The sequence below is a fragment of the Pimephales promelas genome, chromosome 10, assembly GCF_988280905.1.
Source record: "Pimephales promelas chromosome 10, fPimPro1.hap1.1, whole genome shotgun sequence".
Classification (NCBI taxonomy): Eukaryota; Metazoa; Chordata; class Actinopteri; order Cypriniformes; family Leuciscidae; genus Pimephales; species Pimephales promelas.
This window is the reverse complement of record NC_142778.1, coordinates 3,947,167-3,975,017: the sequence shown is the minus strand read 5'-3', so window position 1 is coordinate 3,975,017 and position 27,851 is coordinate 3,947,167. Positions and strand designations below refer to the sequence as shown.

The window sequence follows — 27,851 nt, the reverse complement described above, 5'->3', positions numbered from 1 at the left end:
AAAAATGGAGGCTCTAGCCCCTTCCAGAGCTGAGATATCGAAACTCAAAAATTCGGCCCGAAAAAAAAACGACAGTGGTACCCCTTACGTTTTTTTTTTTTGGGCGAAAAATTAAGTTTCTCCAATCTTCCCAAAACTCTGGATTCTGATAGAGGGCCATGAGACTTAGACCTGAGTGCAAAAATGGAGGCTCTAGCCCCTTCCGGAGCTGAGATATCGAAACTCAAAAATTCGGCCCGAAAAAAAAACGACAGTGGTACCCCTTACGTTTTTTTTTTTGGGCGAAAAATTAAGTTTCTCCAATCTTCCCAAAACTCTGGATTCTGATAGAGGGTCATGAGACTTAGACCTGAGTGCAAAAATGGAGGCTCTAGCCCCTTCCAGAGCTGAGATATCGAAACTCAAAAATTTGGCCCGAAAAAAAAACGACAGTGGTAGCCCTTACGTTTTTTTTTTTGGGCGAAAAATTAAGTTTCTCCAATCTTCCCAAAACTCTGGATTCTGATAGAGGGCCATGAGACTTAGACCTGAGTGCAAAAATGGAGGCTCTAGCCCCTTCCGGAGCTGAGATATCGAAACTCAAAAATTCGGCCCGAAAAAAAAACGACAGTGGTACCCCTTACGTTTTTTTTTTTTGGGCGAAAAATTAAGTTTCTCCAATCTTCCCAAAACTCTGGATTCTGATAGAGGGTCATGAGACTTAGACCTGAGTGCAAAAATGGAGGCTCTAGCCCCTTCCGGAGCTGAGATATCGAAACTCAAAAATTCGGCCCGAAAAAAAAACGACAGTGGTACCCCTTACGTTTTTTTTTTTTGGGCGAAAAATTAAGTTTCTCCAATCTTCCCAAAACTCTGGATTCTGATAGAGGGTCATGAGACTTAGACCTGAGTGCAAAAATGGAGGCTCTAGCCCCTTCCAGAGCTGAGATATCGAAACTCAAAAATTCGGCCCGAAAAAAAAACGACAGTGGTACCCCTTACGTTTTTTTTTTTGGGCGAAAAATTAAGTTTCTCCAATCTTCCCAAAACTCTGGATTCTGATAGAGGGCCATGAGACTTAGACCTGAGTGCAAAAATGGAGGCTCTAGCCCCTTCCGGAGCTGAGATATCGAAACTCAAAAATTCGGCCCGAAAAAAAAACGACAGTGGTACCCCATACGTTTTTTTTTTTGGGCGAAAAATTAAGTTTCTCCAATCTTCCCAAAGCTCTGGATTCTGATAGAGGGCCATGAGACTTAGACCTGAGTGCAAAAATGGAGGCTCTAGCCCCTTCCAGAGCTGAGATATCGAAACTCAAAAATTCGGCCCGAAAAAAAAAACGACAGTGGTACCCCTTACGTTTTTTTTTGGGGGCGAAAAATTAAGTTTCTCCAATCTTCCCAAAACTCTGGATTCTGATAAAGGGCCATGAGACTTAGACCTGAGTGCAAAAATGGAGGCTCTAGCCCCTTCCAGAGCTGAGATATCGAAACTCAAAAATTCGGCCCGAAAAAAAAACGACAGTGGTACCCCTTACGTTTTTTTTTGGGCGAAAAATGAAGTTTCTCCAATCTTCCCAAAACGCTGGATTCTGATAGAGGGTCATGAGACTTAGACCTGAGTGCAAAAATGGAGGCTCTAGCCCCTTCCGGAGCTGAGATATCGAAACTCAAAAATTCGGCCCGAAAAAAAAACTACAGTGGTACCCCTTACGTTTTTTTTTTTGGGCGAAAAATTAAGTTTCTCCAATCTTCCCAAAACTCTGGATTCTGATAGAGGGCCATGAGACTTAGACCTGAGTGCAAAAATGGAGGCTCTAGCCCCTTCCAGAGCTGAGATATCGAAACTCAAAAATTCGGCCCGAAAAAAAAAACGACAGTGGTACCCCTTACGTTTTTTTTTTGGGCGAAAAATTAAGTTTCTCCAATCTTCCCCAAACTCTGGATTCTGATAGAGGGCCATGAGACTTAGACCTGAGTGCAAAAATGGAGGCTCTAGCCCCTTCCAGAGCTGAGATATCGAAACTCAAAAATTCGGCCCGAAAAAAAAACGACAGTGGTACCCCTTACGTTTTTTTTTTTTGGGCGAAAAATTAAGTTTCTCCAATCTTCCCAAAACTCTGGATTCTGATAGAGGGCCATGAGACTTAGACCTGAGTGCAAAAATGGAGGCTCTAGCCCCTTCCGGAGCTGAGATATCGAAACTCAAAAATTCGGCCCGAAAAAAAAACGACAGTGGTACCCCTTACGTTTTTTTTTTTGGGCGAAAAATTAAGTTTCTCCAATCTTCCCAAAACTCTGGATTCTGATAGAGGGTCATGAGACTTAGACCTGAGTGCAAAAATGGAGGCTCTAGCCCCTTCCAGAGCTGAGATATCGAAACTCAAAAATTTGGCCCGAAAAAAAAACGACAGTGGTAGCCCTTACGTTTTTTTTTTTTGGGCGAAAAATTAAGTTTCTCCAATCTTCCCAAAACTCTGGATTCTGATAGAGGGCCATGAGACTTAGACCTGAGTGCAAAAATGGAGGCTCTAGCCCCTTCCGGAGCTGAGATATCGAAACTCAAAAATTCGGCCCGAAAAAAAAACGACAGTGGTACCCCTTACGTTTTTTTTTTTTGGGCGAAAAATTAAGTTTCTCCAATCTTCCCAAAACTCTGGATTCTGATAGAGGGTCATGAGACTTAGACCTGAGTGCAAAAATGGAGGCTCTAGCCCCTTCCGGAGCTGAGATATCGAAACTCAAAAATTCGGCCCGAAAAAAAAACGACAGTGGTACCCCTTACGTTTTTTTTTTTTGGGCGAAAAATTAAGTTTCTCCAATCTTCCCAAAACTCTGGATTCTGATAGAGGGTCATGAGACTTAGACCTGAGTGCAAAAATGGAGGCTCTAGCCCCTTCCAGAGCTGAGATATCGAAACTCAAAAATTCGGCCCGAAAAAAAAACGACAGTGGTACCCCTTACGTTTTTTTTTTTGGGCGAAAAATTAAGTTTCTCCAATCTTCCCAAAACTCTTGATTCTGATAGAGGGCCATGAGACTTAGACCTGAGTGCAAAAATGGAGGCTCTAGCCCCTTCCGGAGCTGAGATATCGAAACTCAAAAATTCGGCCCGAAAAAAAAACGACAGTGGTACCCCATACGTTTTTTTTTTTGGGCGAAAAATTAAGTTTCTCCAATCTTCCCAAAGCTCTGGATTCTGATAGAGGGCCATGAGACTTAGACCTGAGTGCAAAAATGGAGGCTCTAGCCCCTTCCAGAGCTGAGATATCGAAACTCAAAAATTCGGCCCGAAAAAAAAAACGACAGTGGTACCCCTTACGTTTTTTTTTGGGGGCGAAAAATTAAGTTTCTCCAATCTTCCCAAAACTCTGGATTCTGATAAAGGGCCATGAGACTTAGACCTGAGTGCAAAAATGGAGGCTCTAGCCCCTTCCAGAGCTGAGATATCGAAACTCAAAAATTCGGCCCGAAAAAAAAACGACAGTGGTACCCCTTACGTTTTTTTTTGGGCGAAAAATGAAGTTTCTCCAATCTTCCCAAAACGCTGGATTCTGATAGAGGGTCATGAGACTTAGACCTGAGTGCAAAAATGGAGGCTCTAGCCCCTTCCGGAGCTGAGATATCGAAACTCAAAAATTCTGCCCGAAAAAAAAAACGACAGTGGTACCCCTTACGTTTTTTTTTTTTGGGCGAAAAATTAAGTTTCTCCAATCTTCCCAAAACTCTGGATTCTGATAGAGGGTCATGAGACTTAGACCTGAGTGCAAAAATGGAGGCTCTAGCCCCTTCCGGAGCTGAGATATCGAAACTCAAAAATTCGGCCCGAAAAAAAAACGACAGTGGTACCCCTTACGGTTTTTTTTTTGGGCGAAAAATTAAGTTTCTCCAATCTTCCCAAAACTCTGGATTCTGATAGAGGGCCATGAGATTTAGACCTGAGTGCAAAAATGGACGCTCTAGGCCCTTCCAGAGCTGAGATATCGAAACTCAAAAATTGGGCCCGAAAAAAAAAACGACAGTGGTACCCCTTACGTTTTTTTTTTTGGGCGAAAAATGAAGTTTCTCCAATCTTCCCAAAACTCTGGATTCTGATAGAGGGCCATGAGACTTAGACCTGAGTGCAAAAATGGAGGCTCTAGCCCCTTCCGGAGCTGAGATATCGAAACTCAAAAATTCGGCCCGAAAAAAAAACGACAGTGGTACCCCTTACGTTTTTTTTTGGGGGCGAAAAATTACGTTTCTCCAATCTTCCCAAAACTCTGGATTCTGATAGAGGGCCATGAGACTTAGACCTGAGTGCAAAAATGGAGGCTCTAGCCCCTTCCGGAGCTGAGATATCGAAACTCAAAAATTCGGCCCGAAAAAAAAACGACAGTGGTAACCCTTACGTTTTTTTTTGGGGGGCGAAAAATTAAGTTTCTCCAATCTTCCCAAAACTCTGGATTCTGATAGAGGGCCATGAGACTTAGACCTGAGTGCAAAAATGGAGGCTCTAGCCCCTTCCGGAGCTGAGATATCGAAACTCAAAAATTCGACCCGAAAAAAAAACGACAGTGGTACCCCTTACGTTTTTTTTTGGGGCGAAAAATTAAGTTTCTCCAATCTTCCCAAAACTCTGGATTCTGATAGAGGGCCATGAGACTTAGACCTGAGTGCAAAAATGGAGGCTCTAGCCCCTTCCGGAGCTGAGATATCGAAACTCAAAAATTCGGCCCGAAAAAAAAACGACAGTGGTACCCCTTACGTTTTTTTTTTTTGGGGCGAAAAATTAAGTTTCTCCAATCTTCCCAAAACTCTGGATTCTGATAATGGGCCATGAGACTTAGACCTGAGTGCAAAAATGGAGGCTCTAGCCCCTTCCAGAGCTGAGATATCGAAACTAAAAAATTCGGCCCGAAAAAAAAACGACAGTGGTACCCCTTACGTTTTTTTTGGGTGGCGAAAAATTAAGTTTCTCCAATCTTCCCAAAACTCTGGATTCTGATAAAGGGCCATGAGACTTAGACCTGAGTGCAAAAATGGAGGCTCTAGCCCCTTCCAGAGCTGAGATATCGAAAGTCAAAAATTCGACCCGAAAAAAAAAAACGACAGTGGTAACCCTTTTGGTTTTTTTTTCGGGCGAAAAATTAAGTTTCCCCAATCTTCTCAAAACTCTGGATGCTGATAGAGGGCCATGAGACTTAGACCTGAGTGCAAAAATGGAGGCTGTAGCCCCTTCCAGAGCTGAGATATCGAAACTCAAAATTTCATTGATAAACCTTTTCATTTTATGGAGTCAGATGAAACGAGTTAATTGATAAGATTAAAGGTTCACTTTTAATTGAAATTCACTTTGCCATGGAAGAGACGGAACACGCTTGAAACCTTCACCACGAATCGAAAGCCGCCATTTGGAACGACTTCGTGGCCCCTTTTTACAAACTTTTATTCCAATACTATAGACATAACCAAATTGTTTATCAAAGGAATCACAGCAAATATGTTTTCTTCTTGAGTTTTCCTTATGTTTAGACTTTAGTTACTTGTATTGTAGCAGCTTTATTAAGTTGCATAAAAGAAAAGGCACTTTAAAAAAATACATTTAAAGGTGCTTTATGTATTTTTTTAGCGGCCTCTATTGTTGATATTTCAGATTGCAACCAATTTTTCCAAGAGCGCTCGAGGTCGAATACAAGAGCGATCACTCGGTACACGGCCACACTGAGACTTTACACACACCGGAGAAAGCATCACAAAACATGCTGGAAACTCAACAACTTGCATGCTTTTGTAAACATAAAGCAGCCTACTTTGATTGGTCATCGCAAATATTCTGACATTGATGAGCAGCAGGGGCGGAGTGGGACCAAAAAATCTACCGGGAAATGTGGTAGACGGCCGGCACGATTTTAATAGCCTATAGCATTTACAATTTTACTGATTTAAAAGGAACTTTGTTGTACTAGCATGCTGGAGTAAAGTTCATAAATGGTCGTTCTTTCTCATAGTAATTTCTAAAACTATCGTGGGATGCTCCCCCGCAAGAAAATTTTGGACATTTTAAGGTTAAATGCATCAATCTCGTGCTCTCTGAGAGATTGAAATTAAGAGCTTCAACCCATGAACTGCTCGCTGAACAAAGAAAAAACATTAATTTGTACCAGGACAATAAAGAGGGCTCAAACATATTTGTAGTTATGAGAGTCTCAGTCTGCATTACATTATCAATGGTGTTTTAGGATGCCAAACAATTATTATAATAATGTAATAATGATTTATAATTGACGTATGACGTACTGTAAAATCCATTTATAGCCTATAAATGTATGTAAATAAAAATGAATATTTCAAAAGTATATATTAACCTACATTAGGAAAATTAAAATACTTTTGTCCTAATTTCTTCACTTGCAAGAAATAAACCCTTGAGCTTTTATTTAGGAGAAAACACCAGCAGCCTGACCATGATGATCGCGTGAGCAAAGTAATCACGCAGCACAAACTTCTCATTTTGTCTGTTTAAATGGGAAAAAATCAAAGATAACGTCAGTAGACTATGGAGTATCGCAAGGATCGGTTTTAGGCCCTCTGCTATTCTCAATATATATGCTGCCACTTGGTAATATTATAAGAAAACATGGAATTAATTTCCACTGTTACGCTGACGACACTCAATTATATATTTCATCACGACCAGATGAAAACACTAACTCATCTAAAATGACAGAGTGTCTCAAAGATATAAAATGCTGGATGACGCGTAATTTCCTGCTATTAAATTCAGATAAAACGGAGGTATTACTTATTGGTCCAAAAAACTACTCACAAAACCTCTCACAATACAACTTTAATATAGACGGATGTCCTGTTACTTTATCCACTACAGTAAAAGACCTGGGTGTTATACTAGACCGCAACTTGTCTTTCGAAAATCATATTTCATATGTTACAAGAACAGCCTTTTTCCACCTTAGAAACATTGCTAAGCTACGTAACATGCTATCTATTTCTGATGCAGAAAAATTAGTTCATGCATTCATGACCTCGAGACTAGATTACTGTAATGCTTTATTAGCCGGTTGTCCTGCATCCTCAATAAACAAGCTACAGTTAGTACAAAATGCAGCTGCTAGAGTTCTTACTAGGTCAAGAAAATATGATCATATAACACCGATTTTATCATCTCTACACTGGTTACCTATTAAGTTCCGCATCAACTACAAAATACTACTACTGACCTATAAAGCCCTAAATGGTTTAGCACCTATGTACTTAACGGACCTTCTTTGGCCCTACAATCCACCGTGATCCTTAAGATCACTAAATTCAAGGCTTCTGGTCATTCCTAGGATATCGAAGTCCAGTAAAGGAGGGAGGGCGTTCTCGCATTTAGCTCCAAAACTCTGGAATGGCCTTCCCGATACGGTCCGAGCCTCTGACTCGCTGACACAGTTTAAAACTAGATTAAAGACGCTTCTCTTTAGTCAAGCATTCACATAATGCTTACCTTTTAGTCCTCTGTTATGCCATACGGAACCGTTTGCCACTGAAACTGCTTAACGCACCAGTGGGGCTCGACAGCCTTTTAGACAAACGGGTCGGCGCGTATGGTTGGGTTGCGGAGAGTTCAGGTTACGGAGAGTTTGTGAGTTATAATGGAAATCATTATGAACATCAGCTATGCTAATTATTTCCCATCTGCCTTTCTGCTGTTATCTCGGGACGCTTGTCCCGAGAAAAATGGCGTTCGTCAGGTCCAGTTTTGTGTCCAGCCTCTCACGGGGAGAGGTGATGCCCCAACGCCTGTGATGAGACGACTCAACGCCTGCGATATGTTATGGCGCCGTTTGATTCATAAACAATATTTATATTTAATATTTATATTTAAACAATATGAATGTAAGCCAGAGGAGAACTGGCCCCCGACTGAGCCTGGGTTCTCCCAAGGTTTTTTCTCCATCCAATCTGATGGAGTTTGGTTCCTTGCCACTGTCGCCTTGCTTTTGGCTTGCTTTGAGCTTGCTCAGTTGGGGTTATTTAGTGTTTAGCAATGTTGTTGATCTGTGTTGTGCTACTTTCATGTTATCACTGTGAAGCTGCTTTGATACAATCTGTATTGTGAAAAGCGCTATATAAATAAATGTGACTTGACTTGACTTGACTCAAACTGGATGATATTCTAATGTCAGTTATTATAATGGCGCAACGCCATAACATGGTTTCAATTTTAGTTCGTTGGCAAAATATAACGCTAGAGACCTTAATGTTAGGTTTTACATTTTATATCTTTACAAATCTGTGTTTCGAAAAGGGAGAAGAGAGAGTTCGGCAAGGCGGATTCGAACTCGCGTTCAGCGCTTCAAAAAGCTGCTGTCAAGTACTTCACGCCCTACGACCCACGCCACTGAGGCTGTTTCAACACGGGTGTCGTTTTGCTGTAAAGACAGGCACTAGTGCAAATAAATGCTCCGTTGTAGAAAATGTAAAAAAAAAAAAAAAAAAAAAAATGTTTTCTTCCCTTAGCTTGGGCCATGGCGAACTTCCAATAAATACATTTTATCAGACCGGGCCGGCCCGGCCCTCGCGGCTTCGAAACACTACCGGTGTCAGAACACCGGCCCACCGGGAAAACTCCCGACTCTCCCGATTGCCACTCCGCTTCTGATGAGCAGTGACAGATCAATGTGACTCAGATGAACGCACTGAATTATCACTACTGAAGTGAACACAAATCTGTGTAGCCAACTCCATTACTAATTATTATTTTTACTAACCCCCCAAACTATAATTTTCATCCCTTTTGGGATGGTCCAAATGTTTTCAGACTCTTTGAGAAATGAAGTGATGTGCAGCATGAGTAAAATGGTGCTTTTGACATTGGGTTAATGTAAACCTGTTGTAGGAGAGCTGCAAAATAAAAACAGCCTAGTAGGCCCTTTAAAAACTAATGGAAATGTTGATAGCACACAAATCATTTTTTTATGCTTATTCAAACCTACCTACCTAGATCACTCACATCAGCTAGAAACACCAAGGGTTCACTCTAAGCATGGAGATTCTGCTTTTAGCTATTATGCCAGCAGCCGCCACTGGAACCAGCTTCCAGAAGAGATCAGGTGAGCTCCTACAGTAGTCACATTTAAATCCAGGCTCAAAACACATCTGTTTAGCTGTACATTTTGCCACTGTTCGTCCGACTGTTACTGTACTTCGTTTTATTTTTGATTCTAAATTGTTTTCATAATTTACTGTATTTTATTTTTATAATTATTTTTATTTTTCATATGTTTTATTCTAAACTGTTCTAATTATTCTGATTTCTTTTGATTATTTTAATTTTTTCTATGTAAAGCACTTTGAATTGCCATTGTGTATGAAATGTGCTATATAAATAAACTTGCCTTACCTACCTACCAGTATTAACTTTCACATGCAGTTACACATTAACCTACCTACCAGCTTTAAAAAAAAAAAAAAAAATCAAACCCATACATCCCCACATGTTGTTTGAAAGGGTTTCATGAAAGATCCTCTTCACTCCTCCAAAAACAAACTCCAGCATATTCAGGTGTCAGACACGACTGGATCTTCAAACGGCACAGGGTTCTGTGGTCAGATGAGACTAAAAAAAGAGCTTTTTGGCAGTAAGCACACTAAATAGTTTGGTGGACATGAGGATAAAAAGTACCATGTGTACAATTTAATAAACCATTGGATCTTTAATGTTGGGGACCTATTTTTCAGCAGGAGGACCTGGACTTCTTATTCAGACACATGGCATTGTGGATTCTATTAAATATCAACAGATAAAAAATCAAAACCTGACACCTTCTGCTAGAAATCTTATTATGGGCCATGGTTGGATCTGCCATCTGGACAACGATCCAAGACAAACATCAAAATCAACACAAAAATTTGTTAGGGAGCACAAAATGAAGCTTCTGCCATGACGGTCCCAGAACCCTATAGAAAATGAGTGGTCCGAACTGAAGAGAAGAAGCACAAACATGGATCTGGGAATCTGAAGGATCTGGAGAGTCTGTATGGAGGAATGGTCTCTGATCTCAGGTCAGGTGTTGTCCAAACACATCAGGCATTATAGCAGAAAACTCAGAGCAGTTATCTTGGCAAAAAGATATTGCAAAAAGGTATTTAATAAAAGGGTATGAGTAATTGTGGCCAACGTGTTTTGGAAAAAAAAACATTTATTTTATAATATGATCCCACATTACACATTAACAAACATACCTACCAACTAGTATTAACGTTCACATAGTTACACATAAACCAACCTACCAGTATTAACTTTCACATGCAGTTACACATTAACCAACCTACCTACTGTATTAACTTTCACATGCAGTTACACATTAACCTACCTACCTACAAGTATTAACTTTCACATGCAGTTACACATTAACCTACCTACCTACTGTATTAACTTTCACATACAGTTACACATTAACCTACCTACCTACCTACAAGTATTAACTTTCACATGCAGTTACACATTAACCAACCTACCTACCTATAAGTATTAACTTTCACATGCAGTTACACATTAACCAACCTACCTACCTACAAGTATTAACTTTCACATGCAGTTACACATTAACCAACCTACCTACCTATAAGTATTAACTTTCATATGCAGTTACACATTAACCAACCTACCTACCAACAAGTATTAACTTTCACATCCAGTTACACATTAACCTACCTACCTACCTACAAGTATTAACTTTCACATGCAGTTACACATTAACCAACCTACCTACCTATAAGTATTAACTTTCACATCCAGTTACACATTAACCTACCTACCTACAAGTATTAACTTTCACATGCAGTTACACATTAACCTACCTACCTACTGTATTAACTTTCACATACAGTTACACATTAACCAACCTACCTACAAGTATTAACTTTCACATGCAGTTACACATTAACCAACCTACCTACCTACCTACCAGTATTAACTTTCATATGCAGTTACACATTAACCTACCTACCTACCTACCAGTATTAACTTTCACATACAGTTACACATTAACCAACCTACCTACCTATAAGTATTAACTTTCACATGCAGTTACACATTAACCTACCTACCTACCTACCAGTATTAACTTTCACATACAGTTACACATTAACCTACCTACCTACCTATAAGTATTAACTTTCACATGCAGTTACACATTAACCTACCTACCAGTATTAACTTTCACTTACAGTTACACATTTACCTACCTATCAGTATTAACTTTCACATAGTTACACATAAACCAACCTATCAGTATTAACTTTCACATAGTTACACAAACCAACCTACCAGTATTAACTTTCACATAAAGTTACTCATTAACTTTCACATGCAGTTACACATTAACTTTCACATACAGTTACTCATTATCGTTCGCATGCTGTTACTCGTCATTTCACATGCAGGTACTCATCATTTTTCACAGGCAGGTACTTGTTAACTTTCACATGAAGCTACTCGTTAACTTTCGCTTGCAATTACTCAACAACTTTCTCACGCAGTTACCTATCGATTTTCACCAGCAGTTACACATTAGCTTTCACTTGCAGTTACACATCAACTTTCACAAGCAGTTACTCGTCGCCTTTCGCATGCCGTTACTCATTATTTTCGCTTGCAAGTTACTCATTAACTTCACGTGCAGTTACTTATCATTTCACATGCAGCTACTCATAAACTTCGCTTACAAATTACTCATCAACTTTCAGATGCAGTTCCACATCAACTTTCTCATGCAGTTACACATAGACTTTTACATGCAGTTACCGGTTAACTTCGCTTGCAGTTACTCATTATCTTTCACATGCTTGCTACTCGTCTTTCACATGCAAGTACTCATATCTTTCACATGCAGCTACTCGTTACCTTTCGCATGCAGCTACTGGACATTTTCCGATGCAGTTACATATCGATTTTCACTGCAGTTACACATTAACTTTCACTGCAGTTACTCGTTGCCTTTCGCATGCAGCTACTCATTAACTTCGCTTGCAAGTTACTCATTAACTTCACGTACAGCTACTCACCATTTCACTGCAGTTACACGTTAACTTCGCTTGCAAGTTACTCATACTTTCACCTCAAGTTACTCGTACTTTCATATGCAGTTACACATTAATTATCACACGCAGTTACACATATGACTTTCGCAAGCATTTACTCAATAACTTTCACCAGCAGTTACACATTAACTTCCACTTGCAGCTACTCATAAACTTCATCTGCAGATACTCATCAACAGTAACATGCACTTTACTCACCGACTTTCACCTGTAGTTACACATAGACTTTCACTGCAGTTACACATCGACTTTCACAGCAGTTACTAAATAACTTTTACATGCAGTTACACATTAACTTTCACATGCAGTTACTCATTAACTTTCACAAGCAGTTACACATTAACTCTCACATGCAGTTACACATTAACTCACATGCAGTTACACATTAACTCACATGTAGATACACATTAACTTTCACATGCAGTTACACGGTAACACTTTACAATAAGGTTCGTTAGTTAACATTAGTTAACTACATTAGTTAATATGAACTAATAATGAATAGCACATATACAGCATTTGTTAATCTTTGTTAATGTTATTTTCAACATTTACTAATACTTGATTAAAATCTTGTTAACATTAGTTAATTCACCGTGAACTAACATGAACAGCTGTGTTTTCATGAACTAACATTAACAAAGATGAACAAATGCAGTAACAAATGTATTGCTCATGGTTAGTGCACGTTAGTAAATACATTAACTAATGAACCTTATTGTAAAGTGTAACCAGTTACACATTGTCGGTTAAAAACAAGAAAGTGGCTCGTAAAAACGTCGAGTGGCTGGTCGATTTAGAAATCCACAGTGGCCGCCGGTGGACAAAAGAGTTGATTTCCATCCCTGCTTGGTAATGTCAAGGTGTCATAACAAAGACATCTCAAACAATGTCATATTTGCATTAAAACTTTCATAACTGAGCAAAAGACACTTAATGACAGTTGTCACAAACATGCATAAACCTTCCTTCATATTCATAACATACATCATGTTAGTCTTATGCATACCCCTTCAAGTAACGCGTTACCAAAGAATGAATCTCAGACAGTTCATAAGAGAAACGTGTGCAGGATTCCGTGTTGCAAGAATGCTGTCTTGACGAAGCCTAACTTGCTTCATAAATGTAATATATTTTTTAATATTTAATTTATCAGTCAGAGCAGGAATCAAGGCTACATTCGAATAAACAAAGCCAGCGGAGCGATTATCTCTGTCCATCTTGAGGAATGAAAACGGTTGAACCAAAGAACGTATATTGACAAGAAGTGAACGCTCCATTGCAACACAAGTATTTTGCAGTATTATCTTACATTGACCGTTAAAACAAAACTATGTAAAAAAAACTGTTCAAAGTGGCAATTAAAGTTATAGGATAACGGACACAGCGCATCAATGATCATCATGTTTGTAGCATGATCCAGGGGATTAAAACGTACAAAATATATTTCAGGCCTAATGGAGTTGGTAACTAATATAAGTAGTAAATGTGTAAAGTTGCATACAATGGAAATACCATAGACTGTAAAAAATATGGACAAAGCGTCTGTGACGTCACTCATAGACTTTCTGAAGAACAGGTTTGAGGCTGTTTATGGGGGGTATGGGCGGCACCATATTAGAAAATCTTGAGAAATACAAAATACAAATGTTCAGAAATACAAATGTTTCAGAAAGGATACAGAGATGCGTCGTGTCAGATCATGGCCAAGACGTCCAATTCCACTCAGCGCAGCCCGTTATCAGCTGTCAATCAAAGTTAACCGCCCTTATTTTTCATACATTTTATATCTAAATACGATCTAAACTAACGAGTTAGAAAAAAATTCACTCACCTCACAGTTGTCAGGCACTCAGAACCTATCAAAAATACAATAAAAGTCAAACTGTAAACATATGAATTGATGCTGTGAAAACGGACATTTTAATGTGAGGTCTATGGATATTCACCCCCTTTTGGGACCGGCCTCTAGCGGATTTTCGATGGATTGCAGTTTTTCCCACTTCCGGGTAGGCTTCATTTTTCAGATTAGAATTTTGCCGCTTGGGAAAAATTAGAAGAAAAAACTACCTCAAAAAACTGTTATCTATGCTGTTGTCCAGTAACTCCAGTTGGAATTTTCACCCCAAAATGGCGGCCCCGCTCCTGAAGCGCCACCTAGTGGCTTTTACCAAAAAATCATCAGAGTTTTGCTTCTTGTTCTTCTATACTCTTTGGTTGAACTCTGACCAATAAGAGGATCGTTTTATACATGTGGCTAGCATAAACACATTTTGGTACGCTTTGAAATGTTGCCTTGTGAAAGCAAACCGAACGAGTAAAAAATTAAATCCGTGCTTCAGAACACAGAAAATGACCTACAGGTATGAAAATGCAGCCCTACACTGCAACCTATGGCATGAGTTGGGCTTTGCTTATCAGGTTTTCTGATAATCAAGTCATTTTGTGTGAAAAGACAATGGTCATGAAAACAGTAGACTTCCTTTTGGAAAAAAATACTTTTGGCATTTGGTTGGAGAGACAGTGCTCACAGAAGGCACATGCAAACTTTCTTTCTCAATTGGCTCATTTTGGCTTTCATGGGCTCTATAATAACATTTTCTACTATGGCTGAACGATTTTGAAAAATAATCTAATTGCGATTTTTTTTAACCAATATTGCGATTGCGATTTAATATGCGATTTAAAAAAAAGTTCTTTACCTTCTGTATTAGTCGACAAAGACAAGCAATAAATCATTGTACAGTAGAGATGGGAATCTTTAGATAGCTCATGATCCGATCTAATTAATTAATCTTAATAACTCTTAAAATATGTATTTAATTACTTGTGTAAAAACACATACTTTAAAAAATAAAAAACATTTAATTAAACCAATTACATGTTAAGAATTTTAAATAGGCTATATAAAATAATATAGCTTCAAAATATAAAAGCTAGTAAATAAAGAGAAACAAAAAAAGCATTACAAGCAATTAACAAAGAGTGGTCTCAGTATTTAAAAGTAGGCTGTCTGAATGTTTTTCATTCAAGAGCTGGAATGATTTCCCCTCAGTTTAGATATGATAAGCTGCATTCACACTAATGCATATATCTCTTTTGAAATTGTAAATGTGGTTTGTCCTGTTGGTTTAAGATATAACTGACCGTGTTTACATTAATTTCGCGTCATAAAAGCATTTTGACATGCAAGTACATTTAACCAATGAGTCGCTTACGGCCGCGTGCACGAGCGCTCTTCACAAAGCACGCGTTAGTATTTTAAAATGAAATCAGCCTTCTCAGTGATTTTCATAGTTTTAATATATAAGCCAACTGCATTCCAAAAGACATAAATAATGCCTCTGTGAAGCATTTGTAAAGAAAATTCCCACGGGAGAGAACGCGCACTGCAAGTGTAACGTTACAACATCAAGCAAAGCGGCAAAACCTGTTCAATGAAGCCCGCGAATGTCCTTGTAATTCGGTTCAATCCCGAACTTTATGAAATAATGCTACTATGTTTCGGAAGGTTCGAGCGGTGTCGCGTGTGTGAGTGAGGAAGAGAGAGAGCGAGAGAGCGAGAAAATAGAAGCAAGCAGAACGGTTTGTTTCTAAAGCACGCGCAGCGTCATCACGCATCTGTGTTTAAAAACTAAGCTCAGACTCGATTCTGAAATTCTCTGAATCGATCCAGGATTGTTGAGGAGAGAATAAATAACACAATATCACATACATTAAAAATAGGGGTGGTTAATCTGTCTGATTTCCCGATTCGATTCGATTACGATTATTGAAGTCCCGATTCGATTACAGTCGATTTTCGATTATTAACGATTGTCGATTACCGATTATTGATTTTCCATTTCACAACAGTAAACGAAAATACACTAGATCAACATATGATTATATTAGCAGCAGCAACATTTTGGTATTAATTGCACTTTTTATTTGTTTGATATTCATTGAAAATATAATGATGGTTAGTGGGGACATGCAAACATGCTTGTTGTCTACTACTTAGGCAACTCATTATCTTTACATTTATTAACTTTAAATTTTTTTTCAAAAGCAATTCTGTTGAATTATAATGCAAATGCACCTGGTTCTATTAATTGACAGCATTAAAATGTATTTTGTGATTTCCTTCAATTGAAAATATTTGAAGCAAGTTTGGGGGACTTGAAGGGCACCCGATTCAGAGAATCACCTAGAAATTCAAAAGAACAGCATTTATCTAAAATAGAAAGCTTTTGTAACATTAAACAATACCGTTCAAATGTTTGGAGTCGGTAAGAATTTTTATTAAATTTTTTGGGCAAAAGAAAAAAGAAATTTATACTTTTATCCATCAAGGATAAATTAAGTTGATCAAAAGTTAAAGTACAAGACATTTATAATGTTACAAAATCGATTATCTGAATCTTTTGTGTGTGACTATAAATAATTTGCTTTAAAAGTACAAATTAATGACCTATAAAGAATTAATGCACAATATATTTTATTAACATTACAAAGAACGACCAGGAAAATAAATTTGTGCTTGAACTAGGAGCAAACTTGTAGTAAATAAATAATATAACGACTGGTGCAGCCGAGTGTTTTTCCTCCTCTGGCTGGAAAGGTGTCATATGGCTTATCATATTTGTCGTGTTTCCGTCGTTGGTTTTATTCCACAAAGCGTACAACTAGTGCAGCTCCTTTTCCCCTTCAACTTCAGAAGCCAAAATATTTCCACACGTCAGCTTTTAACCTAACAAGGAAAGTGTTTGGATCTCGCGTTCCATCTCATCTCTGTTATGTGCACGCCACAGACGGTCCCGTCACTGCACTTCCGCGCTTCAGAGTTCCGTCTTTCGCGTTCCGTCAATATTACGTTATTATATACATATCAAAAAAAAATTTTTTGAAATCGATTTTTGGACATTTGTGAATCGATTCAGGATCGTCCACGTCCGCATCGCGATGCATCGAGAATCGATTTTTTTCCCCACCCCTAATTAAAAATAAACTGTTCTTTTCTGAACACCAAACCGCGTAGCGTGGCAAGTTGATGCTTTTTCTTGCAGACTGCTTTTCTCTCGCGTGTCACGTGACCAGTGTAATCGCAGCTCTTGCTCTCGTTTCATCATATCGCGATTTTATCGCAAATGCAATTAATCGTTCAGCCCTATTTTCTACCTCATGAATTTCGCTGAATATGAAATGAATATCTTCATAAATGGATATTAAAGGCTTTAGCTGTGCTTTGCCGCTGGAGTATAATAGAAACCCACATTTTGCTTAAGCCGAACAATAACTCCTGGCAAATAAACCGTCGAGGTATAAAACGGTTAACGGTAAAGCTGTAAACGTGCGTGGGAGAGAGCAGACCTTGCCTATATCAGAGCAACTCAAAATTTCGACCCAAAAAAAACGACAGTGGTACCCCTGTGGGTTTTTTTTGGTGCGAAAGAATAAGTTTCTCTTCTTGAAACTCTGGATTCTGATAGAGGGCCATGGGACTTAGACCTGAACGCAAAAATGGAGGCTCTAGACCCTTCCAGAGCTGAGATATTGAGATCCCACTTAGCATTTATGCCATTATAAATATCTCAATATGTCAGCACTGGAAGGGTCTAGAACCTCCATTTTTGCACTCAGGTCTAAATCCCATGGCCCTCTATCAGAATCCAGAGTTTCAAGAAGATCAGAGAAACTAAAAATTTCGACTCCAAAAAAAAAAAAACGACAGTGGTACCCCTGTCGTTTTTTCTTCGGTGCGAAAAAATAAGTTTCTCCAATCTTCTTGAAACTCTGGATTCTGATAGAGGGCCATGGGATTTAGATCTGAGTGCAAAAATGGAGGTTCTAGACCCTTCCAGAGCTGAGATATTGAGATCCCACGTAGCATTTATGCCATTGGGTTCGTGGACGGTGGAATTATGGGACGGCGATTGGTGCTACGGACTCAGGGGCCCTAGCTGAGTGCAGTAAAATAGTTTTTATCATGACAGGAACTTTAATTAAAATGTCCAAAAAAAAACACTACCCCAATCCCCATTCAATAGATTGCCGGTGGGATCGCGTCCAATTGCAGCTTATTGCATGAACTGCGGAAAAACTTTAAAAAATATAGTGGGTTATTGGACAAATAGTGGGTTTGTGGGATGGAAGCATGGCCTGGGAGTGGTAACTATGCCTTTGACTAAGCTATGCCTTTGTTTAGAATAAGCGACTTCTAGTGGCGAAACTTACATACTGTGCCTTTAATAAAGAATCAAGAATTAACACCAACCTCTTTGTTCTTCAGTATGTTTCATTCTGCAGTGTTCTGGATCTCATGTTCTCAGTGTCCTTCAATAAACTCTGTTTGTGTTAGCTCTTCCTGATGGTTTGATGCTCGTCTTCACTTGTAGCTGAGGGGAATATTCCAGCGTTTGGTGAACTGCAGTGAGGGGAGCTTCACTGAAGGAGGAGTTTCACTGGAGGAGGAGGAGGAGCATCACTGAAGGAGGAGATCTGGCAAAATCAATAAGAAAACACATACTGAGGTTTTTTTATACTAATTTACACATTTTAAATGTTTATGCCCACCTTTTCTATCTAGTAAAGTAACTTTTAAGTTAATTAATCTCAAAAGGTCTGATTTCACAGACAGGGCTTGGATTAAGCCAGGAATAGGCCTTTGTTCAATTAGGGCATTTAAGTAGCTTTTGGGCTAGGGGTGTAACGAAACCCTCATGTTAGGATTCGATATATCATAATAGTGAACTCCGAATATCGAATGATATTGCGATACTGCAAGACATATGGTAAAAGGTAAACAAAGAAATTACTGTTGACTAAAATGCTAAATTTGGTATTACATTGGGAGTGGAAAGGAAAAGGTTTGGACTTGGTGCTGGGAAACCAATGCACAGGACCACAGACACCGGAATAAAAAGAATTCATGATTCTGAAGCTGAAAATAATACAGAATTATATTTAGATGAATATGCTTGCAATTTTATTGGTAACATAGGACATTTGGCATTATCAGGACTGACAAATATCCCCTCATTGCTTTATTATACTCAACATAATACAGTAGTTTAATGTAGTACCACCGACACTAAAACTCTATCAACTTGAATTTTTTTGCATACAGTAATTTTCATTTTGGGTGAACTACACTCAAAACCGATTGTTACTATCCACGCAATGCCCTGAACACACACTAAATGTACACTATCTTGAATACCGCATTGGAGCGCATCCTATCATGCATTAGGTGCGGGAACTCACATGCACTGAAATCACAAGATGATGAGGAAAACATTCCACTGGAAGTTAAATGAACTACATTTTACATGTAATTTGGTAGAAAAACACATTGTTAAAGTGTCATTATAATGTTGCAAAGATGAGTATGGTATGTGTATTTTGTACATTTGCGGCTGCTTTTTAAATCACTTAAAAAAATCACTTAAAAGCACCATATTTTTTATGCCTTTTGTTACATTGGGACTACTAACCAGACATTGAAAATTTAAATAAAGCTCTGTAAACACTTGCATTTTTGTGTCACTATAAGTGTGTCCCATTGGGTAATCAAAAGTTCTAGTCATCACACCTACTTGAACACTTGGGCTAAATGCAGGAAATACCTACATCGTGCAAGTACACAAGAGCAAAGACCGCAAGTGTGGTCCTTCAAAAAACAAAACAAAAAAACATTACTAATGTGCATCTTGAGACAAAACAATGGCACTGACATTTTAAAATGCACTGACATTTTGCTGCTAGAAACAGATTGTTACAGACTGTATACTGAAAGAATAAAAGTGGTCTAATGTTAAAATATTATTTCTCAAATGATACAGTAAAATTGCAGGAACATAAAGACTAATGAAACCCATCTTTATCAAACATTGTAATTCGCCGATATGAATAGTTAATTTTCTACAACCATGTTAAACATCTAGAAAGGAGCAGACGTCGTTTCTGGTGCAACACATTTTATATTGGGGCTTTGCATGCAATCCTGCAAGACAAGATTTAACAGTACACAGTCAATCATCAGTGGACCAAATTGAGGGTGTGTTATCTGCTCGTCTCTGCATTAAAGGGTTAGTTCACCCAAAAATGAAAATTCTGTCAGTATTTACTCACCCTCATGTTGTTCCAACCCCGTAAGACCTTTGTTCATCTTCGGAACACAAATTAAGATATTTAAGATATTAAGATCACTCCTGCATACTAGTCCATAGGCTTCTTGAGGGACTGGCTCTTGCTGTCCTCGAAAAGTCATTAAAGACATCGTTAAAATAGTCCAAGTGACTACAGGGGCTCAATCTTAAGTTTATCAAACGACGAGAACACTTTTGTGCGCAAAAAAACAACAAAAATAACGACTTTATTTCAACTATTCACTTCCTTCTCCATGAGCCTGTAAGTCAGTTAACGTAGTGTGATTGCGTAGAGCTACGTCACACGTAGGCTCACTATTGGCTGACGCTGGTCATGTGTGTGTGATGCGTGTGACGTGCAATAACAGAAGCTTACGCTATTAAACTAGTAACCTGACTCACGCAGAGGGAGAAATAAACGAATAGTTGAAATAAAGTCGTTATTTTTGTTGTTTTTTTGCGCACAAAAGTGTTCTCGTCGTTTGATAAACTTAAGATTGAGCCCCTGTAGTCACTTGGACTATTTTAACGATGTCTTTAATGACTTTTCGAGGACAGCAAGAGCCAGTCCCTCAAGAAGCCTATGGACTGTATGCAGGAGCGATCTTAATATCTTAAATATCTTAATTTGTGTTCCGAAGATGAACGAAGGTCTTACGGGGTTGGAACAACATGAGGGTGAGTAAATACTGACAGAATTTTCATTTTTGGGTGAACTAACCCTTTAACTGCTATATTGTGCGCATTCTCACATTCAGTATGACATTTAATAATTGCTCATTATAACATTCACTGTTGCTCACTAACCTAAATTAACATTCATTTGAACATACAGTTTGCAAATCAAACATGTGAACGTACAGTATATCTCGCCCCCATATCAAAAATAACAAATAATAACCCTTGTTAAACTTAATTTGAACCTATACATTTCCCTTTGTCTGTTAAACACTTTCCAAAGTACATACATTCTCTTTCTCAGCATGACTTGTTTACTCTAAATAACACATTTCACTTTAATGTTCTCTTACTGTATGTCACATTTCACAACTCTTTTATACCATTATCGAGCAAATCACTTCGTTTGAGTTTCCCTTAAAGGGTCATTCCACCTCTGGAAAGATGAATGTGTATTTAAAATGGGTAATTTATGTAGAAGAAATGTGAAATTATTTTTGAATTTAGAGCTTTCTAGACTGAGAAAAGACAGAAAATGTATTTTTGGCTTATGTGGATGAAAAACAACAACTCCCAGAATGCACTTGCTTTGCTGCCCTAGGAGGCCACGCCTATCGGTAAACGCACAGTAGGTAAACAACAAGTCTAGGCTAGTGAGTCTCCGTGATGCGTCTGCCTGAAAATGCGTTTCGAGATCGCCCAATATGTCCGGGATTCGGCTTTTGCGTTGTACAGTCGTCATTCACCATGTTTACTGTGGCGAGCGGGACGAGTAAAAGCCGTGTGGAGAATGACACGAGGGTGGTGGCGTGATTACCGATAAGCTGCAACTGAGACGCAAGTTACTGGCCTTGTATCTCTCACGGAGGAGCGGGAATTTTCTTAGCAATGTTAAAACCCACATCAACCGATCACTTGTTTAGCGTTCATGTTAACACTACATTCAGATTCAGCAATCAGAATGAATTCAGTTAGATTAAAACAAAAGCTGTAACTGCAGAAAGCAAAAGCTGAATCCCGGACATCGATGGCCGGACATATCCGGGAAAAAGAGGATGGCAACACCTAAAGCTATAACTCAGCTTTCTCCACAGGACAACAGCCTGCTAGCTTAGCTTCCAAAAAAGATGTGTAATGCCAATCCTACATAATGCATCCGTCTGCGTATTCAGTACTTTCGTCCATATTTTCAAAACATTTCTGCGGTGAAATCAGACACACTGGCCAGGGACGTGCACAGGGGGGTTGCTCAGGTTGCCCGGGCAACTGCCCATATGCCCTTCTTGACTCAGGTTGCCCTTCTGAGGAAAAAAAAATCGTACAATGGATGTAGAATTTCACGTAGGCCTAGACAAAAAAATAATATAAAAATCGCAAAGCCTCATTCACTTCCAAAAAAAAAAAAAAAAAAAATAGAAAGTCAAACTGTTTCCACGAGACCATAGACTGCACGCGACCGTATGGTAAGGCACCGCAAATTACTCAGGCCGCGCCTCCATCTCGTGTCGCGCGCTAATTAATGTGTACGAAGTCCATGACAAAATGAAGCGAAACTATCGTTCTCGTCACGAAAAGAGGAAGAAGAAAAACATGAGAGTGAATTGCGGAAACAGCAGTCAGGTAAACTTGTGTTCTCTCCTCTCTAGTGTCAGCAAAGTTTGATGGTTTGTCTGGGCAGGCAGTGCATCTCTTGCATTACTTTTTGCCTGACAAAAGTGAGGGTAAAATACCATTATTTATTACGTTTTGTTTTTGATAAACGACAAAGTGCAACAACAGTGTTTGTTTACTGCAGCTCGGAAAACATAACCGCGTCACGTGTGTTGCGTTCATATGCGCGTGCACGAAATGAAACTCGCATTTTTCAAGCAGAAATGTGGAGACCAGAGAAATACTGTACAATACGTGAATGATGGCACTCCCAATCAAAGTACACATTATAAAGACACTGATTATCTAGTCTCAGTGTAGTTAAAAACTCTAAACAACTGCACTAATTATGCAAGATATAAACCAATGTATTGGCAATTTGACATTGATTGACTATTGATTTATAGGCTATATTGAATTTAAAATGATGATTAGATGGACATTCTGGACAATATGAATGCAAATCCCTCAGTAAATAACCATAAATCAAGATTTGCTTTAACATGCATAAAAAAAAAAAATTAAATAAAAATCATAGGCTACTGATTCCGAAAATACCCAGGCTGTAGAGAGAACCAAAGTTAATCCCAAAAGCCAAAGTTCAGGGTTGTACTTTTATTATTTTCTTCTTGTTTATGTTTACGTTAATATTCACTTGTTATCTTAACATTCTATAAAAACGCTTTATTCAGTAAATATTGTTTGTTTGAACCTCATTCTGTTCTATATTATTGTACTTATTCTTTAACTATTTTGTTTAAAGGAGGGAGGATTGTATTGGGGGGTATTGAGTGGCAATGGCAAATGGTGGCTCACGGCATCACAGATCAGGTAGAGGGCCCCTTAGCAGAATTTTGCTTAGGGCCCCAGGGGAGGTCAGGATTGGCAAAAAAAAAAAAAAAAAAGAATTGTATTTTTTCCCGAAATCTAAGCGTTTTTTAATTTTTTTCGAGTTTTTTCCATTCAATCCAGATTATTTATTTTCAAATAAATACATAATAATTTAAAAAACAATAAACAACAATATGAAGAACTCTTTTGCTCATTTGTCTCATCTCTGACATTTTGTAATCTTTATAAATAATTATAAGACCATAAGATGAGGCATTGCGTTTGGACATAAACACGGCCAGATAAGGCAATTTGGAAGGGGACAAATTCAACTGAATATATTCCTTCATATAGCCCGTGAGGGGGGAGGGGGGTGCCCTTTTTTCAGGTCAGAGCAACTGCCCCTCAAAATTCCTGTGCACGTCCCTGACACTGGCACTGATCTGTGATAGGTCTGTTAGCACATTAGGGCCAACCCCCTATGGGTGGGTTTGAAAGGGTGAGATCTTGTGCTTGTAGTTTTTCCAGAAATCCCCCTCTCTTATACTTCCTCCTACTATGACATAAAATGACGAATTTTGCGTCTTTGTAGGAGGAAGTGAAAAAGGTCAATAGCAGATTTCTCTCGTCTCAGGAGAAAGCGTTGCACGACCATTCAATTGTATAACTGGGTTTCTAACAATGGAAAGATTAATGCAAATGGGTGGAGTTGCTAAGGGTGTAACGGTATACGATATAAAATCAAAATCGCGATACTCAGGTCCACGATACTGTATCGCGATGTGAGAAGGCAGAATCGCGATACACCCCTTCCACCTCCCAGTTATCTTTCCCGTCCAGATCCAATGCTATCTTTAAATTACTATTTATATTATTTGAAGTTAACATTATAAAATATGTAGACCTACACCACAAAACTAGTTGAGGTTAAATTAGCCAAAACTGAAATCCATCAAAATAATACATTCTCAGAAAATGCATTTAATACCAATATATTGACACTTCTGTTTATATTATATCCATAGCCTACTCCCTTAACCTGTTAACTGTCACCCCCCCTTTTTTGAATAGACATGAAAATGCACATTTCGAACTTAAATGGTTGTAATTCAAGAATGCTTTGGAATATAGACATATGATTGGTCTTGTTTTAAAGAAGACATTTGGCAGATTTTTGTAGAAGTGAAATAAATTAAGAAAGTGAAACAGAAAAAAAGTTATAGAAGTTTGAGTTTATGGAAATGTACAATGTAAAAATATTAATTATTCATATTTTACATAAAATATATATTTTCAAAACCTGGGCTACTCTAAAATGTCAGAAAGATCAAAGCCAAAAATATGAACAAGTTTTGTTTCAAATTTTAGGTTGATATCTCAAAAAATGAGCTTTCAGTAAGATTTTGTTTGAGCGCAGTACCAAACTTTTTCACTAGGGCACAATCAGACTCCATTACTGCCCATATAAGGGCGCCTGCATTTCCATTCGTTTTTTGAGTGATATGAACCATTATTTTCACAATTTTTATACAATTTCTGAAGTAGAGATCCTATTCAGAAGTAGCATGGGAAGTTTGGCAGATTTTGATATGAATTGAACCTCTAAGAAACACATACAAAGAACACGCATGCAAGTCATAGCTAGCTGCCACGTCACAAATGGTGAATTTATTATTTTTTTCTTGATATTTCAAACTTTTCAGACCTTTTTTTTCCAAAATAATTGAATGGATTCTATCTTTTGAACTTTTGGCATGAAAACAAACTGAGTTATCTACCATTTTTTATGATTTTTCATGTTTACTGCTATTTTAAAATAAAGGTCTGAACACGCCTTATGAGTATGAAAATATTCTTGTTTTATATTGATAAATTATGGCTCCTCTGTAATATATTTTGAAAATCAGTCACCAAATATGGAAACTAGAGATTGTAAGCTTTCAAATGATATATAGTTTGTCAATATTATTTAAAGTATTTACTAAGATATTATTGTTTTAAAAATATAGTGGCAAACGTCCCACCTGTGGGACGGTGACAGTTAAGTGGTAAAATCCAGTACGTCCACACATTAGAAAAATATAAGTCTACACTTGCATTTTATATTTAATATGAAGGAAATACACACGCGTACATGGACGCGACACAAAACATCTTTAATATTTAGGTAGCAAAAATATAGCCTATATTTTTTTATAATTCTGTAAATTACACTGTACAAACCAAAAGAAATACTAGGCTTCCCACCGGATGAAGGGTTAGCTCTCCCCAGAACACATGCATGAAGTTCAAAACAAGAAGGGTATAGCCTTATAAAAAATATATAGTTGGAGCACAGAAAACAACCCAAAAGCAGCAGCCTATACTGCCTAGTTTAGTTTAATAATTTGCATAGTTATTATTGTTTTTCTCTGTTCAGATTCTATACGTTTTTCCAAATGTTATTTAATAAAAATACCTCAAAATGTATTTTTCACCCCCAGCCCCCGTGATAGAATCGCGATACGAATCAAATCGTGGGTCAAAAATCGTGATACGAACCGAATCGTGGGTTTGGTGTATCGTTACAGCCCTAGTTGCCCGAACTCTAATGTCCCCGCTGCATGCAACTTGCGCAAAATGGCGGACACCCGCGAACTCCACGTGTTACTGAACTCGTGTCACTTAAACTATTATTTTACCCATCGATCTCACACAACCTCTAAACAACAGTACTGTGCATACTATCTTTCCATCTCCATTGCATCTACCAATTATCGTTTCACAAACGAACTTTCATTGCCGCGTTGTCTCTGATCACGCTCTATCCACGGGTGATAACAATTTCGTGCTCAAAACTTACTTTACTTAACATAAATCCTAAATACTCAAATACTAAACATAACTGTTCGTAGACCCCTTTGACTTATAATAGACACAAGTAATCTTACCTGCAAAAAAGATATAACAGTAGCAACACACAGTCAATCATCAGTGGAGCATCTCCACTAGTTGCCTCTATGCTAGTTTCACGTGGCCGCCATTTTGGATTTCTGATCCGTGAGTGTGCGGTCGGACAATTCCGGTTTCGCTTTACGCCAGTGCAGGGAGCCCCATCTCTTCAGGGGGACTCATCTCTTCACCACACCGGAGAAAGACAAAAATGATCTCTTATATAGTTGTTTATAGAATCAACTATATCATTTAAAATACTACTGGGATATATATTACAATCACACGAGAAAATGGCAATTAAATGCATGGATGCAAAGTCAGATTAATGAATAAAAATACAACTGTTAACGAACAGAAGATTGTCTTCTTGGTCTCATGCATACACAACGAGAATTATGCCTGTGTTATCTGCTCGTCTCTGCATTAACTGCTATATTGCGCGCATTCTTGAGCAGACCTTGGAAAGAGCTCCCTCTAGTGGTTTGGATAATGTATACCACCGCGGTATACTCATGAGTACATATCATTCTTGCAGATCTCTATCAACGTCACCAACAACAGGAGTCCAAGACGCACTTCAAGCGCTTTCAGAAATTTAGTCTGAATAGAGTACTGAATGTAAAAGTAGGGCAATATGACATTCTTCTCTTAGATGAAAACAGTCAGAGTTATATTAAACAACATCCTGGCCCTTCCAAGCTTTATATTGGCTGTAAATCGTTGCTTCTGTTTTGAAAGTCCATAAAAGTGCATCTATCCATGATACAAGTGCATCTATCCATGATAAAAGTGCATCTGTCCGGAACTGTTGGAGCTGATCGAGCTGAGTGAACCAGATTGTTTAAGGTAGAAACCCCAAGAATCAAGAACAAAAACACGTCGGATGTCATTCCCGCACCCAGTCTTTCTGCTGTGCTGCAGGCGCTGAAATAAGCTATGGAAATAAGTGACAGCGCATGTTTCGTGGTCAAACTGAACACAGATTGACATGAAAATATAGTAAATAAATAAATTTACTTAAAATGATAATAAGTAATGCATTGAATAATACGTTTGTTGGGTTTAAACTTGAATGCATAGTAGACTATAAACCTTTTTTTAAACAACACGGAAATAGCGACAATTGTGCATATAAATTACTATATATTACCTTAAATTACAACCTGTGGGCAGTTTTTTTGTAGATCCTTTTGTGGACTTCGTTTAACACTTGTTTATGCAGTGGGTCCTCTTAAAAGTGCTGTCTTCTTCTTCTTCTTCTTCGTTTTATGGCAGATTGCAACCATGACTTTAAAGGTGCATACCGCCACCTACTGTATCAGAGTATGTAACACGGGTTAGTCGTTGGGACTACTTTTGTATTTAAAAAAAATAAAAAATAAAAAAATAAAAATTCCTATATCCTCTTATAAATTCCTATGTTTTTCAGAAATTGTATAACTGCTTTCTGTGTATCCTTTACCCCATCTCCTGTTGTGCCTAATAAACCTTTAAGGTTCCACTTTCTTCCTGCCTTATTTATCTTTTGTTTAAGACTTATCCTCTCATCTCTATATTTCTCA

General features: G+C 38.2%; 1 long non-coding RNA gene across 6 annotated transcripts; it reads right to left on the bottom strand.

Moving 5' to 3' along the window:
* Positions 1–10,144: 10,144 nt before the first annotated feature.
* On the bottom strand, positions 10,145–27,575 carry LOC148977285 (uncharacterized). 6 transcript variants are annotated; one of them, XR_016169833.1, is made up of 7 exons: positions 26,286–26,390; positions 18,324–18,547; positions 14,017–14,109; positions 13,902–13,926; positions 13,749–13,812; positions 10,871–12,915; positions 10,145–10,783 (listed from the first exon to the last, which is right to left on the bottom strand). It is a non-coding gene; the product is annotated as an uncharacterized LOC148977285 (long non-coding RNA). The 6 variants fall into 6 exon arrangements; XR_016169835.1 differs by having other exon boundaries at positions 10,145–10,679; positions 11,029–12,915; XR_016169831.1 differs by lacking the exon at positions 26,286–26,390 and adding an exon at positions 27,440–27,575 and having other exon boundaries at positions 10,145–12,915.
* Positions 27,576–27,851: the final 276 nt, after the last annotated feature.